The sequence below is a fragment of the Megalopta genalis genome, unplaced genomic scaffold, assembly GCF_051020955.1.
Source record: "Megalopta genalis isolate 19385.01 unplaced genomic scaffold, iyMegGena1_principal scaffold0064, whole genome shotgun sequence".
In the NCBI taxonomy this organism is placed as follows: Eukaryota; Metazoa; Arthropoda; class Insecta; order Hymenoptera; family Halictidae; genus Megalopta; species Megalopta genalis.
The window spans coordinates 567844-585433 of NW_027476133.1; positions in this window are offsets into that span (position 1 = coordinate 567844).

Genomic DNA, 17590 nt, shown 5'->3' on the forward strand with positions numbered 1-17590 from the left:
TCAGCAAATGCATCCTCAACTAAATGGGTGAGTTTCTTATTGATAATATTGTTACGAATTACAACACTTCTCCCGCGTCGCGGCATTTTATTTACAATAGAGAACACGAACTATAATACAACTGAATTAGAATATGTTAGAGATCTTTGAATTAGATGGTGTTAATCGCTCGACGGTCCGATCCCGACTCTCCGATTGTCCGTTGATAAAACACCTCCGTGGCAACCCCTCTCTTCTATTTTTCTTTAAGGAGTTGCTCACAACAGGGCAGTTTCACATTACAGCGACTTGATTTGGACAAGTCGCCGTAACATTGCCCTCCTCGCCGAATGAGCGGCCGTCCCGGCCGCGGCAAATTTCACTTGTGTTGACCAACGACAATCGAACCGTTAATCCTGCCAGCTTCAGTCCTATAACCTCGAACTATCGTTCCATCGGACAACTGACAGGTAACCTCCACCGCAAGTACTTCTGTCTGAAAAGTAGGTAAACAAGGAAAGAATGTAATTAGTTACCCAGGTGGCCTTTTCCAGACAGTTTACGTCCTGACATTTGTCCTCCGTCTCAAGGGAAAACCACCAAAAAAACCTTGAGCAGAACGTCAGTACTTATACGACACGTACAGCTCTAATCTCTGTCGCTCACCCTTCCTCTTAATTCTTCGTTTTGAGGCTTGAGCGTTTCTTTCTTGAAGAAGTTTTGAGAACTTCTCACTTGCAGACTTCCCGGGAGTTCCCTGCTCTGATCAATCACCAAAACTCTTCCCCGGATGCACCTCCAATCACCACAGGATACTACCTGCAGTAATATGGGATCCGGTGCATCTCATTTTGTGGACCAGTCAGGAAAGGGTGTACCCTCCTGAGAACACGTCCCCACTCCCCAATGGGAGGACGTAATCTTCCAGAGGATACAACTTCCTTCCCCCATCGAACCGTTACTTCCACAAATGGAAAGTGCTCAGCGTGTCAGTACACAGATCACTCCCTCGTCTTCTGCGAAGAAACGTCCTCTTCTTGGGTGAGAGACAGTCAAAGGCTTCTGTGTACAGCGTCGTAGTGAGCCAAAGCGGTTAACGTGTACGATCTTCGGTTTCGACTTCGGAGAACGAGTTACACGATAAATAATGTCGTTCAGGCGGTCCTGTACCACATAAGGACCTTCCCACGCGGACTGCAACTTGGGACATTTTCCTTTCGTCCTTCGTGGTTGGAACAGCCATACTTTCTCGCCTGTAGCAAACGTAATTGAATTAGCGTAAACATCATACCAAGATTTCATTTTGTCTCCGCTAATTCTCAGTCTCTGGCGAATAAATTCATGAATTTTAGCCAGTCTGATACGCGTTTGCTGAACAAACTCGTCCTCCTCATATCTTGATTCAGGCGGGAGTCCTCTCTGAAGATCCATTGGAAGTCGAAGCTCTCTACCAGTGAGAATCATCGATGGAGTGTTCTTCATTGTCTCGTGTCTGCTTGAGCGATAGGATAGTAAAAATAACGGTATCCAATCGTCCCAATCCCGTTGATGATCCGCTACAAACATTGACAAATACTGCAGCAGAGTCCGAATCAACCTCTCCACGAGCCCATCAGATTGTGGATGCAAAGGAGTAGTGCGAGTCTTCTTAATACCAAGCAGCACCATCAACCGCTTGAAGACCGCCGACTCAAAATTTCTCCCCTGATCCGAATGAAGTTCCAACGGTACGCCATGACGACTTACAACTTCTGTAAGAAGGGCCTTTGCAACAGTCGTCGCGCGCTGGTCCGGCAACGGAACTACCTCCGGCCATTTCGTAAAATAATCCACAACGACCAGCGCATACTTGTTACCAGCCGCAGACTTCGGAAACGGTCCCACAATGTCGAGCGCTACCCTTTCAAACGGTGCCCCGACATTATAAATCTTGAGAGGTCCATGTCCCCTCTCCCTCGGACCTTTCCTTGCGACACAAGTATTACATCGACGACACCAGTCTTCCACATCCTTGCGATTATCAGGCCAGTAAAATTTTCGACGTACCCTGTCCAGAGTTTTGTTCACTCCGAAATGGCCACCCGCCGGTGTATCATGACAATCTGTCATCACCGAACTTACCATTTCTCTTGGAACCATCAGTAACCACTCGTTACTTTTTCCAACAGGGGATTCCCACTTACGAAACAGTAGATCCTCGTACACTTCCAAGGAATCCCAGATTGATACGAGATATTTAATTCTCGTATTCCTGTCCGAAATCTCCTGCCAATCGGGCCTGCTACCCTCTTTTTTTCTTGACAGGATGAAACCAATTTCTTCATCCTCCTCCTGTTTTCTCCTCCACTCTTCAAAATCAAATGTTTCGCAGAGTGTCCGCAGAACTACGTCTCCATTTTCTTCCGTCTTCTCCTCCAGGCGCTTGAATCGCGCACAATCCTGCGATTCGCAAGGCCTGCGAGAAAGACCGTCAGCGTTCTGATGGAGTCTTCCTTCCCGGTGTTTCACCTCAAAGTCATATCCCTGAATCCAGTCGAAATACTTATCGGCGGGAAGAGAAGTCAGTACTCCTCGAGCCGGACCATCCAACGAAGCAATTAAAGCCGCAGCTTTCTTTGCTTCGTCCCAGCCATTTACATTCGCGACCATTTCAAATTGAATTCGGTACTCATCCCATGACATGGAACCGTCATAACGTGTCGGCTTCACGGAATATCCTAATCCAGTTTCGAAGCGTGTAGATTCACGACACGCAGGCAAGGATGGCACCGACTGTGAAGCAAATACAGGAACACTCGGAGCAATAGGTACACTCGCGTTATATACACTATTAACATTATTTACAGCAGTGCCCGCACTATTTACATGCGCCTCCGAGTGTTCCACAGACGAGAATGCCGCAGAATTTAAGAGAGAATATCGCAATGAATCCGATAGCACCTGGCATTGGTTCTCGATCCTTGCTATCCTCTCTTCCATGCGAGCCTCTCGTTCGGACGCAGCAGCCTGTTCCCGTTCCTCGCGCTGAAGCCTGTCCGCTTCCAGTCGCGCCTCGAACTGCCTCTGCTGCTCCTGCAGTTGCTCGCATAATTCTTGTCGGAGGTTTGAAAACAGGATCTCCAATGCCGGCGTGACATTTTCGATCGATTCTTCGATCCCGGACGAGCCCCCAATGTTACGAATTACAACACTTCTCCCGCGTCGCGGCATTTTATTTACAATAGAGAACACGAACTATAATACAACTGAATTAGAATATGTTAGAGATCTTTGAATTAGATGGTGTTGATCGCTCGACGGTCCGATCCCGACTCTCCGATTGTCCGTTGATAAAACACCTCCGTGGCAACCCCTCTCTTCTATTTTTCTTTAAGGAGTTGCTCACAACAGGGCAGTTTCACATTACAGCGACTTGATTTGGACAAGTCGCCGTAACAATATTTTTCATATTTCTCTAATAAACAAATCCTTTACGTCCCTTAACGCGATTATTTACTATTAAATCAGCTTTGCGAATCATTCGTTGAATTCTATTCGGACACCAAATTACTTAAATTAAAATATCATTTACGAACTTTGTTAATTCTCACTGTACACCTTGCATAAAAATTTCATATGGTACACATGAGGTGTCATGCGCACCAAAAAATTAAAACGGCTGTCACGGTTAAACTACATATTATTTCGGGTCCAAAAAATTAGTAAATATTCTTCAGACGTTCTAAAGTAGAGGCGAACAGCGTTTTTCTTAAAAATATCACTTTTACGTAGTAAAAGAAAATCCGCAAAGTTCACGCTTCGTGACTTGTTCAATACTTCGAACGCGGCTCGAGTCCGTCCCGACCTCCTGTCAAAGCCTCGTGCTGCGGGCTCTCGAACTTCGCGCCGTCACCTCTCATTGGTCTGTGTTTTTCGTTAGTAACTCGTAAAGAATGACCTCAGCTACCCCATTTCCGTATTGCGAGACATTTTTAGGACACCCTGTATATTCCTTTATTCGTTTAAAGAATATATTTTAAGTAGTATAATAAAATATAAATTTTAATGTAAAGTTCACTTACACAAAGTCTAAAGTGGAAAAATAATAGCGGCCGTCGACACGTACTATAATCCCTTTGGTGTGCAGGTAATTAGGCCACCCTATTATGCGCATTGCAACAGCTGCACCGAGAATCGAGCATGCAGTATCGTATAAAATTGAGTGGACGCTCTTTAAAACACAGTATCTTTTTTAAAACTTGGACTAAACGACTAGAATTTTATTTTAAATGATAGTGGTACTAATTTATTAGAAAATGACTATAATACTTTCTTTTAAATTTTGCTATTATTTGAAATGATAAAAAAAATAAAAGTGTTACTTTCAATGATTTTATTAGAGAACGAATTTACGTAATAAATTTATTGCTCTGCAAACACACAATTTTATTGCTAAAATGCAAAGTGTAGTTTTTCATTCTGCTAAATAATTTGTGTTCGGGACAAGTCGATCGGTATCACCTGGGTCGGTGTACAAAAACTAACGTCGCGCCAGAATCCCTATATGCAAAGTCGAATACAGCAGTTCGACTCGGCACCGACCTAGGTGAATGACCTGTATTGTACACAATCCACAGGCATCTATTTGTATCATCGCGACTGTATCAATAGTCTGGGCCATCCATCCAATACTAATTCCGTTACCTAGTTCCGTTTTTCCCCATGCCGTGCTGTTCGTTGAGGCATTGCCCTCGTGCACTGTAACGAACGTTCAAATATCGAATTCCCCACTTTATCTTTCCTAACCAATGGTCCACGACGGTATAAATAGGCCAAATAATGCACCAACTGCGCAGTTGTGATCCTTGAATACTTGCGTCAAGCTATACTAGCTAATTTACTGCGCTGGTACCGAGTTTTCCACGGTTCATCATGCGAATTAGTGTACTTCGCTGTTCACATTAGAACTATTGTACTTCAATCATTTTTACAACGCGATACTTGTGTTGTAAAAGACGGAGTGTAAATATTACATATAATTATCAAACGTATTTGCCCGTTGCACGTTACAAAATTACAATTGCCATTCCGAAGCTTCCTCATATTCTACCGCAATTCGAAGTACTCTTCGGGTTGTGTACTAAAGGATCCGAATACTTGGATCCGGATCCGAAAAGTTTGAGTTCGTAGTGTTAGCAGTTTTTTCAAAAAATATAACTGTATTGTTCAAGACGACGAATATAGATATTATTGGATCGCTGATAAGGATGCTGTCAAGAATGCGTTTATTCGAGGTGACAAAAGTTATTCGAAGATTCATTCGAAGCTTACAAATAAACATACAAATAAAAGACGATCATTTTATTCGACGAGCTTCGAATAAAACAAGTATCTAGATTCGCTGGATAAATTCTCAACGAATAAAAATACATTTTTTATTCGAACGTTCAAATAAACGAATAAAATTTGTTTATCTTGTATTTGTTTCACGAAGTTTTTATTTAGATATAGATTTTGACCATAGAGAGAGAGAGGAGAGGTGAAAATGCGAGGGATAGAGGGGGCGGGGAGAGAGTAAGGAAGAGAGAGAGAGAGAGAGAGAGAGAGACAATGAAACTCGGATCGAGCGAAACTACCTGGAAGGGCAGGGATCAGCACTGGCGGCAGCCGGTGCACATTACTATGAATACATTGTAATGCTTGAATAAAAACGATGACTTAACTTTTTTTATTTCTAATTTTTTTATACATGCAAATTTTTTTAATATATTAGTCACATTTTTCCAATGAAAATGATATCAATCATGCCATGCTTTAGACCATACTTATTCATTATACGTAGTAAGTATCTTACTTTATTTGCGAAAAAAAAACTTTTTTTAGAGAAAAACCGATTCTTAACATATGAAGTAAGTAGCAACGTCAAAAAAGGTACGTAAATATGTCTTTTGAAAAAAAATATCAGTGAAATTATGCTATCCGAGCCTACGATCGATGACGGAAAGAGAAGGCCATGGTTAAGAGATGACGGCAAGGGAGATTCCATGGGGCTGAGATGTCGGGAAGAGAGTGTTCGTGGGTAAGACATGACAACAAGGGAAAGGTCATGGCACGATTCGACTACAGTTTGTGGATGAGCCTACACGTGGAGGGTGTGAAGGAACAGTTTTATTTATATTTTCCATCAACCCCGGAATTTTAAGAGGTCGAACGTCGAGAAAGAACGACATTGTTTAGAAACGAGGTCTTCGAAACTCAGCACCGATAGCGCAACGGGTGGGTTGCAAATGTGGCGACGAAAGACAAGGACTGGAACTGAAGTCACATTTTTCTGTGAGGACAAGAGTCAACTCGTCACCCTTGTTCGAATCGTCTTTACGGCACAACAACGACAATATTCATAAAGCAGTGAAATAATTACCAACGTAAAAATCAATTTGCCTCGATGGTCTTATTCAACAAAAATCAGATAAAGAATCGCACGTGGCCATCCGTGGTCCGTCGACGCGATGTTCGCTCGTAGACAATTCCAAGGATGATATACAACAAAACAATTTAATGTAGAATACAATTTTCCACTTATGTAATTACGCACAATGTCAACACAGATCTTTATTGTACAGTTATTATTAATAAGTATAACAATGTATTTTACTTATATAATCACAACGGTAATAGAATCAAATGAATTATACATTTAAGTATTTAGTAAATAAATGCAATCAAAATTATATCGTGCTGGATTTTATTGTAATCAGAAATATCTGTCCAAACTGTAATGTTATGTCAAGGTTATGTTATTTTAATTAGAAAACTATCAGCAATATATTTAAAAGAATCAATATTAAAATGTTAAAATTAAAAAAGTTATGTCAATATTATGAGTTGTCTTCAAGGAATTCTAGTCAAAGGAGCCGCGGCGCGTGTCGCAGCACACATCATCACCGACTCCGTTGAACTTAGCATCGATGTAGCGAGAAAATCGATAAATTACGGGGCTGTAGCAATATCACGGCGTCAGTGATGATATACTGAAATTACGCCGGGACGAGAGACATTATTTTACTACTTAATGTGTAAGACTGCTTTTTCACATAAAGAGCAATCTTGTGTGATCTTCTTTCTTTGTCCGTAAATATTGTTGATAAATGAGCAGTGTTTAGTGATAATGCAGTGAAAGTGTACGTTGGAACCGTTGGAACAGCCTGCCCGGAGACATGTCGGACATACGTCATTGCTAGACACATGTCAGCTGTGTAGTTCATTGAACGTTGTACGAGGTCAATGCATATATTTTCGAATATGAAGTGGATTTTCAACTAAATGGTTGAGTTTATTATTCATAATATTTTTCATATTTCTCTAACAAGCAAATTCTTTACGTCCTTTAACAAGATCTTTTATTACTAAATTAGCTTTGCGAATCGTTTGCTGAATTCTGTTCGGACACTGAATTATTTAAATTAAGATATCATTTACGGATTTTATTAATCTTCGGTGTATTCCTTGCATAAAATATAGATATCATGCACACTAGAAAATCAAAACGGCTGTCGCGGTTAAATTACTTCTTATTTCGGGCTCGTAAAATTAGTAAATATTCATTAGAAGTTCTGAAATAAGGATAAACAGCGTATTTCTTAAATCTATCTATCACATAGTAAAAAATATTCGGAAGTTCATGATTTCTAACTTGTTTATTGATTCGAATGCAGCACGCTGATCCCCTTCTCCTGCCACGCTCCGCGGTCGAAGCACGATGCACTCGATCGATGGACCACATTCTCATTCGCGAGCTCGACTCGCACATTTGTCACTGTTGTTCGTTAATAACTCGTAAACAAACCCACGGATTGCATTTTCGCTAAGGAAAAGGTTATTTCAAATAACCTCAGGTACTCCCTATTTTCGGCTGATAAAGTAATTATGGTAGAATAAATATGTAGAAAGTAAAAAAATAGTTTGTAAAATTGTATTGAATGATTTTTATTTTCCATAGAAAGTATCAATGAAAATTAATTAAAAATTATTGTTTATCAAATGCAAAAAAATTTAATTATTGCAATATCTTAATTTCATTGCAATATCTCTAATGGTTCTAAAGTTATAACAGAAGGTGATTGAATTATCTCAATAAGCGACCTGAGATGCCCGTTGAGCCGGAAAACTCAACGTGGTCTCCAATCGTTGTCCGTCGTCATGTTTGCTTAGATTTACTAACCTTTGAGGCGAGGTTTTTTTTAATTTAACGTGGAGGAAATCTGCTTGCCAGACAACCCCACCCCGCCCGGGGGAGCGAGACGAGGGTAGTGTGGAGTTTGACCCACTAAAACCTCCACGGCGACCTAAGGACGCTGATCCAAACGCTGGCGATTCAACGGGGGAGCCACGGGAACTCTTGCAGAACACAACCGCGGCTCCCCCTAGCCTGGCCGGCCATCGAGATGGTAACGATGGCCGACCGCGTCCCGGGGGAAGTTAAATCCTCCCCACTTCAATCCATATTATTCGGCGGCGCGACGGGTCGCACCCCGCACCGCCCCGACCCGGCGACCGCGCGAGAGGTGAACAGGGTCCCCGCCCTCATCACAGCGTCCGCCGGGGGGGGGGGGGGGAGGGTGACGAGTATATTGGAGGGTTATACTTAACCCTCGCCTCCTTGAGGCGACTCGTCAACCCCCACTCCCAACAGGGGAGGACCTCCACTGTTGGCGGGCGGCGGGCAATGAAACCAGCAAGGTCTGATACACCCGCCGCCCGCCTACTCTCAGCTGCCCGGGGGTTCTCGGCGTGGACGCACACGCCGGCCCCGGGCCCGTCGGGCGGGATTGGTTCGTTCCCGATCCCGCTCGGTAGCCTCCTTCCACGACATTACCTGTTCGCAGAAAGAAATTGTTGCCGCCAACTTCCTTGAGCTCTCCAGCATGGCACCAAATAGGCTGGAGAGTGCGAGGTCGTGGCCGACTTCCCGTTTTAGGACTCGGCGCAGCTCTGAAAAGGCGGGACATTCCTCCAGCGTGTGCTGCACCGAGTCTTCCTCTGCGCCAGAATGGTGGCACACCGTCGTCGCTTTCCGCCCGATGCGACACAGGTAGACACCGAAGCAGCCATGCCCGGTGAACACCTGCGTCGCTCGGTAGGAGAGCCTGCCAAACCGTCTCTCCCGCCACGAGGTGAACCGCAACAACCGCGTGCTGCGCCGGCTGACCATCACGTACGGCGCCCATATCGGGGCGCCATGTAAGGCCATAGACCACACCACGCCTAGGTATTGGCGGCGCACCAGATCTCCCGGTCCCCCGAGGTTGGGCAGCAGACGGCCCAAAGAGGCCGCCGCCTTTTCAACTCGGGGGACCAGACGGTCGAGATGCGCATCGAAGCTCCAGCGGCTGTCGAGGATCAGACCAAGATACTTCATCTCAGACTTCACCGCGACGCAGGTTTCCCCACCGCGGATCCACGATCCGGCTAATGGCCGAGAATGAGGCTGTCTGTGAAACCAAGCAGCTCCGGCCTTCTCCGTGGCTATTTTCAGCCCCAGATCATGGATCCTCGTTTCCCAACCTCAGGAGCTCCGAATAAAGGCTCCTCAGCCTCACCCCCAGGACGTTCATGACGAGCGACCAGAACCGGCCGGGGATACCGTCCGGCCCAGGGGCACTATTCTTGCCCCGGAGCTAATTGACGACCCCGGCCATTTCCTCCGGCGCGACTTCAAGATCCGGGGACCACTCATCGTCGTCGTGCTCAGAGACGGGCCGGGACGCCTGCCCGCTAACGGGGAATAACGCATCCACGACCCGCCCGAGTAGCCCCGGATCTAGGCTCTCCGCCTTCGGGGCGCCCAGGGACGTAATCGTCCCATTGCCATCTTGTATGGGCGCCCCTATGGATCTCTGTTCAGAGAATCGAGGATATCGCGCCAGGCCTGGTCCTTTGCCCGCCTGATGGCCAGCTGCAGGGTGACCACCTTCTCCCTGTATCGCCCGTACAATTGGGCAGCTAGCACGTCGTCTGCTCGTCGTCGTCGACGGGCGCGAGCGTACTGGCGTAGCGCGCGGACGCACTCGGTGCGTAACTACGCTATCGCGCGCGACCACAAGTACACCGCCTTCCTTAGGAAGACCCTGGTGCGGGCATGCCGACGTCGCAAATCGACGTCATTGGGCCTCCCCTGTCCCGTCGACTTGCCCGGTCGGTGTCGGTGGCCAGGCCACGACGTGGGCTGCCGCCATCAGAGCGTCCTGGCTGAGGCGTTTCAGCGCCCACCGCGGCTGAAGCGAACCCTCATCGGCGGGGTGATGTCGGAGTGTCGATGGTGGGGCAGCGGAGAGGCCGAGAATAATGTATCTGTGGTCAGATATTGTCCCGACCTCTTCCGCCACCCTCCACCCCGTCATACGGCGCGCGGCCGAGGGCGTTGCCCACGAAAGGTCAACGAAGACCCCCCGTTATGCCGAACACACGTTTGGACCGAGCCCGTGTTTAGGAGACGGAGCTCGAGTCCCGTCGTCCAATCCAGTACCTCCCAGTCCCTCGAGTCAGTCCCGGGGGAACCCCAAGCCATGGCCTTGGCATTGTAGTCCCTCAGGACCAGCACCGGACGGGGATGGCAGCGGGAGACGCATCTCCCTAACTCGTCGAGAGACCACCTTGGAGGTGCGTATATCGCCACAATCGCGGCGCCTCCCCAATCGACGGCCAAGTATCCGTCATCGTGCTCGATGAGAGAGCACGGCGGGGACCCCGGCCTCCCTGCCCATATTATCGCGGCGGAGCCGATCGAGTCCCCCATCCAGTGTGGATGTTTGGGGACCCTGTACGGCTCCGCCACGACGGCCAACCCGGTACCCTGCTCGGCCAGGCATTGAAGCAGACGATCCTGCACCCTGGCCGAGTAGTTCAGGTTGACTTGAATTATCGGGCCCGTGGGCCCCATTATTCAGCCGTGTCCATCGCCGTGGCAGCCGCGAGAGCGGTGACGTCTGGGGCTTTAGTGGCCCCATCCGTCTCCGCGGGCGCGACGGCGGCGTCAGTAGACGCCGACTGCTGTCTAATCGCCGCGGCATTCCTCTTTCACTTCTGCTTCTCCTGATATGTGCCGCCTCCCCTCGATCGACCCGCACTGGTGGGGCACGCTCGGCTGCCGCGGCGGTGGCCATACGGCTTGCCCGCGCCCGTACAAAGCGGGCAATTGGATGTGGCCGTACAGCCTGCCACCTTATGGTCCCGACGGTGATCGGGGACCTCCAAAATGAGGGCCCCGGTCACCGCCCGTTTCGGCCGCAACGAGGCGATGCCAAGTTCTGCCAGGTCCACTTTGGAGCTGGCAGTGACCATCGCCTCTGCGTACGTCACCGTCCCGCCGGCCGGTGCCGTTATTGTAACGGCTGCCGCGCGCGGTGGCCGTGGTGGCAGAGGTGCCTTCTTGGGGAGCGTCGTGGCCGCCCGTCTCGTCGCCCTCCCGGCCGGTGTGGCTTTGGCAGCTGCCGCAGGTTTGACGATGGCAGCCGCCGTTTTGGCCTTCCGGCCAACCACCCCAGATCACACCTCCTGGGTTGGAGGTATGGCGGAGGGTGGCGCCAAGTCAGCTCGCGGGCGAGCGGGCTGCGGCTGGACCACTTTAGGGGTCGCAGCTTGCCCCCTTTTCGTACCCATCCTCTATGTGCGTTCCTCCCTGTCCGAAGACTGAGGAGGGACAGACGGCCCAGGTGCCACCGATCGCGGGGCCGAATGCACCTGCGGTGCAAGCTGCCTCCTAAATGATGCCAATTTGGCATCAATGAGGGAGCCTATTTGCGCCAGAAAATCTGCCGGCGCAACCGCAGGTGGGGGCGAGGATCTTCTTCGTCCGGGGTGTTGGCGCTCTGGGGCGTCGACGATCGGCCACGGTACTGAGTCCCCCTCCGAGCCTGGCGGTAGAAGCATTGCAGCAGCAGCCGGTCTAGCCTCCTGCAGCTCCGTTATTTGCCCCCTGTGTTTTCGGCCTCTAAAACCTGGGTGGCGTCGGTAGCTGACCTGACTGCTAGCTCCGACACTCCCACCCTGCCATTCAAGGCGGTCACCTTCAGGGCGCGGGCCAAGTTGCCCTTTAGACCCTTGGAGACGCCGGAGATCCTGGCCACCTCGGCCAGGTTCTCCAATATCGCGGCCGCGACATCCCGCGTCGGACGGTTGCGGAAACGTTTGTCGATTTCCGCCTCGTCTGGGAGCGGGATGCCCGACCGCGATGGTCTCGGCAGGGGGGCATCCAGGTCAAAAATGGCTGCCGCCTCTCTTGTCTCAGCCTCCTGCTGGGAGGCCTCGGCTAGCTTATGTTTGGCCTCGGCGAGGTCAACATAGTCGCCGCTCGTCGGCGGCCGGCCCCTCTTTCTCGCGCCGTTAGTGCCCGGGGCGCTCTGCGTCAAGAGGTTTGAGGAGACCGAGGAATCGGACTCCTGCCCATCGCCGCAGTCGCCCGAGCCAGCCGCGGGCCTTTTAATGCCGTGTGTTGTGGAAAGCGTCCGCAACATCGGCCCTGCGACCCGTTCGAGGCGAACGCATAGCTCGCGTATGCTCCATTGTCAAAGTCAACACGTCTCCCTATAACAGTATCCTTCGGGGGGGGGGGGCTAGGGAGTCTACCCCACCCGAAGGGCAGTCGTCGGATAATCGTCGCCCGGGGCCTGCTCGCCCACACCCGGACACGACGGGCTCTGATTTATTCGATTTGACGACAGAAATCAACGAAGCCAACGGTTACAAACCGATAAATTCGCTATGATTTCCGAAGTTTGGTACAAGTTTATTGACAACAGTCAAAATTGTTATAAACCAGGACCATATATTACTATTGACGAAGAATTGTTTCCAACGAAAGCAAGGTGTAGATTCACTCAATACGTGCCCAATAAACCGGACAAATTTGGTATAAAATTTTGGTTAGCATCCGATGTACGTAAACGGCTTTCCATATTTGGGAAAAGATGAAAGTAGAGAACCCTCAGTTCCTCTTGGAGAGTTCGTCACTATGAAATTAGCAGAACCGTATGTAGGATGTGGAAGAAATATAACCGCAGACAACTTTTTTACAAGCCTACCTTTAGCAACAAAACTTTTAGCAAAAAAAACTACGATTATTGGGACAATCAGAGCAAATAGAAAAGAGCTACCAAGACTGGCAAAACTGAAAAACGACGACATGGCACTTTTCTCAACCAAACTCTATCGCTCAAATAATTGTATGTGGACAATTTACAAAGCCAAACCAAGAAAGAAAGTTCTAATTCTCAGTTCAATGCACAACTCCGTACAAGTTGAAGTAAATGACACCCGATCACCGGAGACAATTCAATTGTATAATAGCACCAAATTTTGCGTAGATGTGACCGATCAAATGGCCAGAAATTATTCGGTAAAATCTAAATTTCGGAGATGGCCTTTGCAAGTATTTTTTAATATCTTGGTTTTAGCCGGGATAAATGCATGGGTGTTATATAAAGAAACTACTTTCTATTCCAATTGGCAGAAGAACTTGCCATCGAATACCAACAAGAGCTCGGCAAAGAAAATCAACCAATGCCCATCGCAAGTACAAATACAGGTTCCCGTGAACGGAAAACATGTCAGATAAGGTATTGTAAAGATAATAAGACGAACAAAATCTGTCTAAAATGTAAAAAGTACGTATGCGGAAAATGTACATTTGAGAAGCCTATTTGTAAAAAATGCGACGAAAAAGAATAAAATGTAGATTATGTACTCTTGAATAAAAGAAAATATATTTTTATACTGGTAAACTGGCTTTTGGTCTGCATTCAATATTGAAAAATATAAGTTGTGAAAGACCGGTCATTTGACCGGCCGCGGTAGGAATAGGTATACGTGAAGTGTCGGTAGGAATAGTGTAAACATCGGCAATAAAAAGCTAATCCTACTCCCAATAAAACTGACGCAACACCACACGGCATCGCACAACGACATAATAGACTCTCTCAGATCTATCTTAGACGTGACTACGGAACTCCAATTAGACTCTTTCAGTATATCGAAAACGACAGTCGACGACACAATCTGGACGACAATTTACAAATCCCTAATCGAACTTTTCTCCAACACCAATATCCAAATTTTCGCCTGCGAACACAAAGTTACCATACCTCCTTTGAACGAACGCCCGGACATCATATATGAAAACCATTGCTCCGCTTACGCCGGTCATAAAGGCATTACAAAAACCTACAGGCGAATCCAGGAGAAACATTACTGGCCAACCTTAAAGAAGGAAGTGCAGGACTTCGTTAACTCATGTACCACGTGCCAACGAAAGAAATTAATTAGAATAAAAACTCGGCAGCCGGTGATCATTACCGATACGACGGGTGTCGCGTTCGAAAAGATTTCTATGGACATCGTCGATCCACTAGCTGTGTCCCCAAAAGGGTTCTCTTACATCATTACAATACAAGACCTTTTGACTAAATATTCCCTGGCCATCCCACTACGTAATGCAAACGCGATTGAGATTGCGGACGCTTTCATAAAAGAGTTTATACGGCGCACCCAAAGGCATTCTGACCGATCAAGGTACAAATTTCTTAAGTTCATTAATACGTTGACGCCGGTGCGGATTTTCGCTGTCCGCTCCATGGGGCGGCGCGGCACCAAATTGTACGGTTCAATGCTTGCGCGCTAATACCCACTAGCTGATTCGAATAGACCGAATTTCCAATATTTTCACGTGGCCCTCGGGTAGTCTGGCCTGCCGATAGGACCCACGGTGAACCCTAATTCGTTTTTTATGCCCATAAGCCCGGTCGACTGGCAAAGGATGCATATGGTCAACGTCATACTAAGAAAAAGAATAGTCGTGCGTTTGTCGTAAATTATGTTCAGTGCGAGCTGCGATTTTGACGCACCTTCGACTGACGATTTCCAGGCGACCAGGCACTTGAGGCCCCAATGGTATTTGGTTTCCTGGGTCACAGGCGAAAGATATATATTGCCGGGTAAGTGGTCGAGGACTGTCGCGTGGTTTTCCAGAGATCAGTTTGTTTTTTCTTTGGAAAATCGCGGGCCTCGGGGTGGGCTTTAGTTGGGGGAATATTGACCCACCTCTGCATCTTTGGCAGCCCAATTAGAAGTATAGGGCCGCCCACGCATAGTGGAAAAAATGAGTGACTTTTTGGGGAACGAATACACCCTGTTGACACTTTTTGAATATATAGTGCGTGACCTAGTAAGAAGGGTCCATTGTCGAGCATTTAGACGACGACGTAAGTTTTACTGAGTTTAGAGTTGACGGCATAACAGAAAAAGTTCTGTTGGTGTGCAAGTATTTTGTGTGAAGTTCCTGTGAGGTGCGAGGTCAGTTGAGTTCTGATATAACGATTTATCTGAGCACACATTTCTTCCGGTAAGTGTAACGGTAGTAAAAAGTTTTTTTCCTTCTAAAAAGGCGGTTAGCATTTTTCATTTTTAATTTTTTCCCATCTAAATATTAGATACAATGGATATGGAATTCAGTGATTCGTCTGATGAATCCGTATCTGGAATCATGCGAAAGAGACGAAGACGTACAATACTTTCATCATCATCATCATCATTATCATCGGACTCGGCAACCGATAGAAATACTGCGGAGGAAGAAGTTTTGGAGTCTGATGTAGAGGATCAAGATGATGATGCGGAGTGGCAGAAAATAGCAGAAAGACCTGCATCAGAGGAAGAGTATTCGGAAGAAGAAGAAGAGCTATTGATGAAAGAGACGGGCTGCAACAATCCTGTTGCATTATATAAATTATTCTTCACGGACGAGATCTTGGAGATCATCGTTGAAGAAACTTATAGATACGCCGTACAGTGCATGATGAATGCGGCATATAGTAGGAGGCAACACCAACAAGCATGGAACCCCCGGTGACAAAAAGTGAATTTAATATCTTTATTGGTATCTTGCTTATCATGGGTGTAGTACAGCTACCCGAAATTCGGCTATATTGGTCCACAAATACGATATATGCGAATGCGCGTATAAAGAATGCAATGAAACGCGATCGATTCTTAGCAATATTGAAATACTTGCACTTTTCTGATAATACAGAAAAATTGAAATACTTGCACTTTTCTGACAACATTCTTCGTACGTTCAAAGATACAATAAAACCCGGTAAAAATATAGTAGTTGATGAAACCATGGTTCCGTGGAAGGGACGGCTTAGTTTTCGTCAATACATACCGGGTAAGCGGCACAAGTACGGTATAAAACTGTACAAACTCTGCCTTCCGGACGGATATACTTATAATATGCATATCTATTCCGGAAAAAAACGAAACAAGAATTGTAAAAACACATTCGCATGATGTAGTCATGAAATTGATTGGAGATCTATTATTCAAGGGCCGGATTTTATTTACCGATAGTTTTTATACAAGCGTTCCTTTAGCAGAAGATCTTCTCACCAAAAGAACCTATATTTACGGTATAGTAAAAATGAATAGAAAATTTCTACCGCCGCAGGCAAAGCAAAAACAGAAACGGGGCGAAATTATCTCTCTTCAAATTCGGAGCGGCGTGAAATTTTAAAAATGGACAGACGAAAGACCCCTGTGCATGCTAACCACTTCCAAATTACACAATTGCGCCATTATTCGTGGCAAAGACGATAAATTAAAACCCAATACAGTTTTTTGTTACAACAGTGTGAAAAAGGGAGTTGATATATCCGACCAAATGTGTTCCTATTATAACAGTTTACGGAAAACAATAAAATGGTTCCGAAAAGTTGTCGTGGAACTAATATGCGGGACCAGTTTAGTAAATGCGTGGTACATACATAGAAAGTGGGGAACCAAGCATTATAAAATTTTTAAATTTAGAGAAAAAATTATTGATTATTTATTGAAGAATGAGAATACCCCTAGTGATGAACTAATAGTAAGGCGAAGTAAACATTTTTTAAGTTCACACCAAGGACCCGCGAGGAAGATGAGGAAACGATGCAAAGAATGTTACAAACGCTTAACAAACCTAAAAGGTACACAGTACGCCACAAATAAAACAAAAAAAGTGATGACCTTTTGTCCAAATAAGCCGGCACTTTGTTCAAATTGTTTTAACAAATTGCATCGGTAATATAAGTAGTTATATTTTATGTATTGATTATTATAAGTTATGTATTTTGTGTTAAATGTTTGATTATAAGGTAGAAATGTTAATGTATAATGTTAAATCAATAGAATAACATTTTGTGCTACGTATTTTTTAATATACAAACGTGGCCCATCGGTGATGCATGCCGCCCCACAGAAAAATCTAGCATGGGCCACCGGTGGGTCATGAGCGTCAACGTGTTAATGAAAAACATAGCTAGACGTTTCAAAATCTCACAGTTCCGTACCACCGCGTTTAGGCCTCAGAGCAACGGGTCGATCGAGCGATCGCACCACGTCCTGGCGGAATATTTAAAACAATATATTTCAAAGGGTAACTGGGACGAGTGGCTCCCGTACGCTATGTTTTCCTATAACACAAGTGTCCACGAAGGCACCTCATTTACGCCACACGAATTAGTATTCAGCGTAACAGCAAGAACCCCCTCGGCAAACACAGGTGTACTTGATACATCCGACGAGTCATATACCAAATACCTTG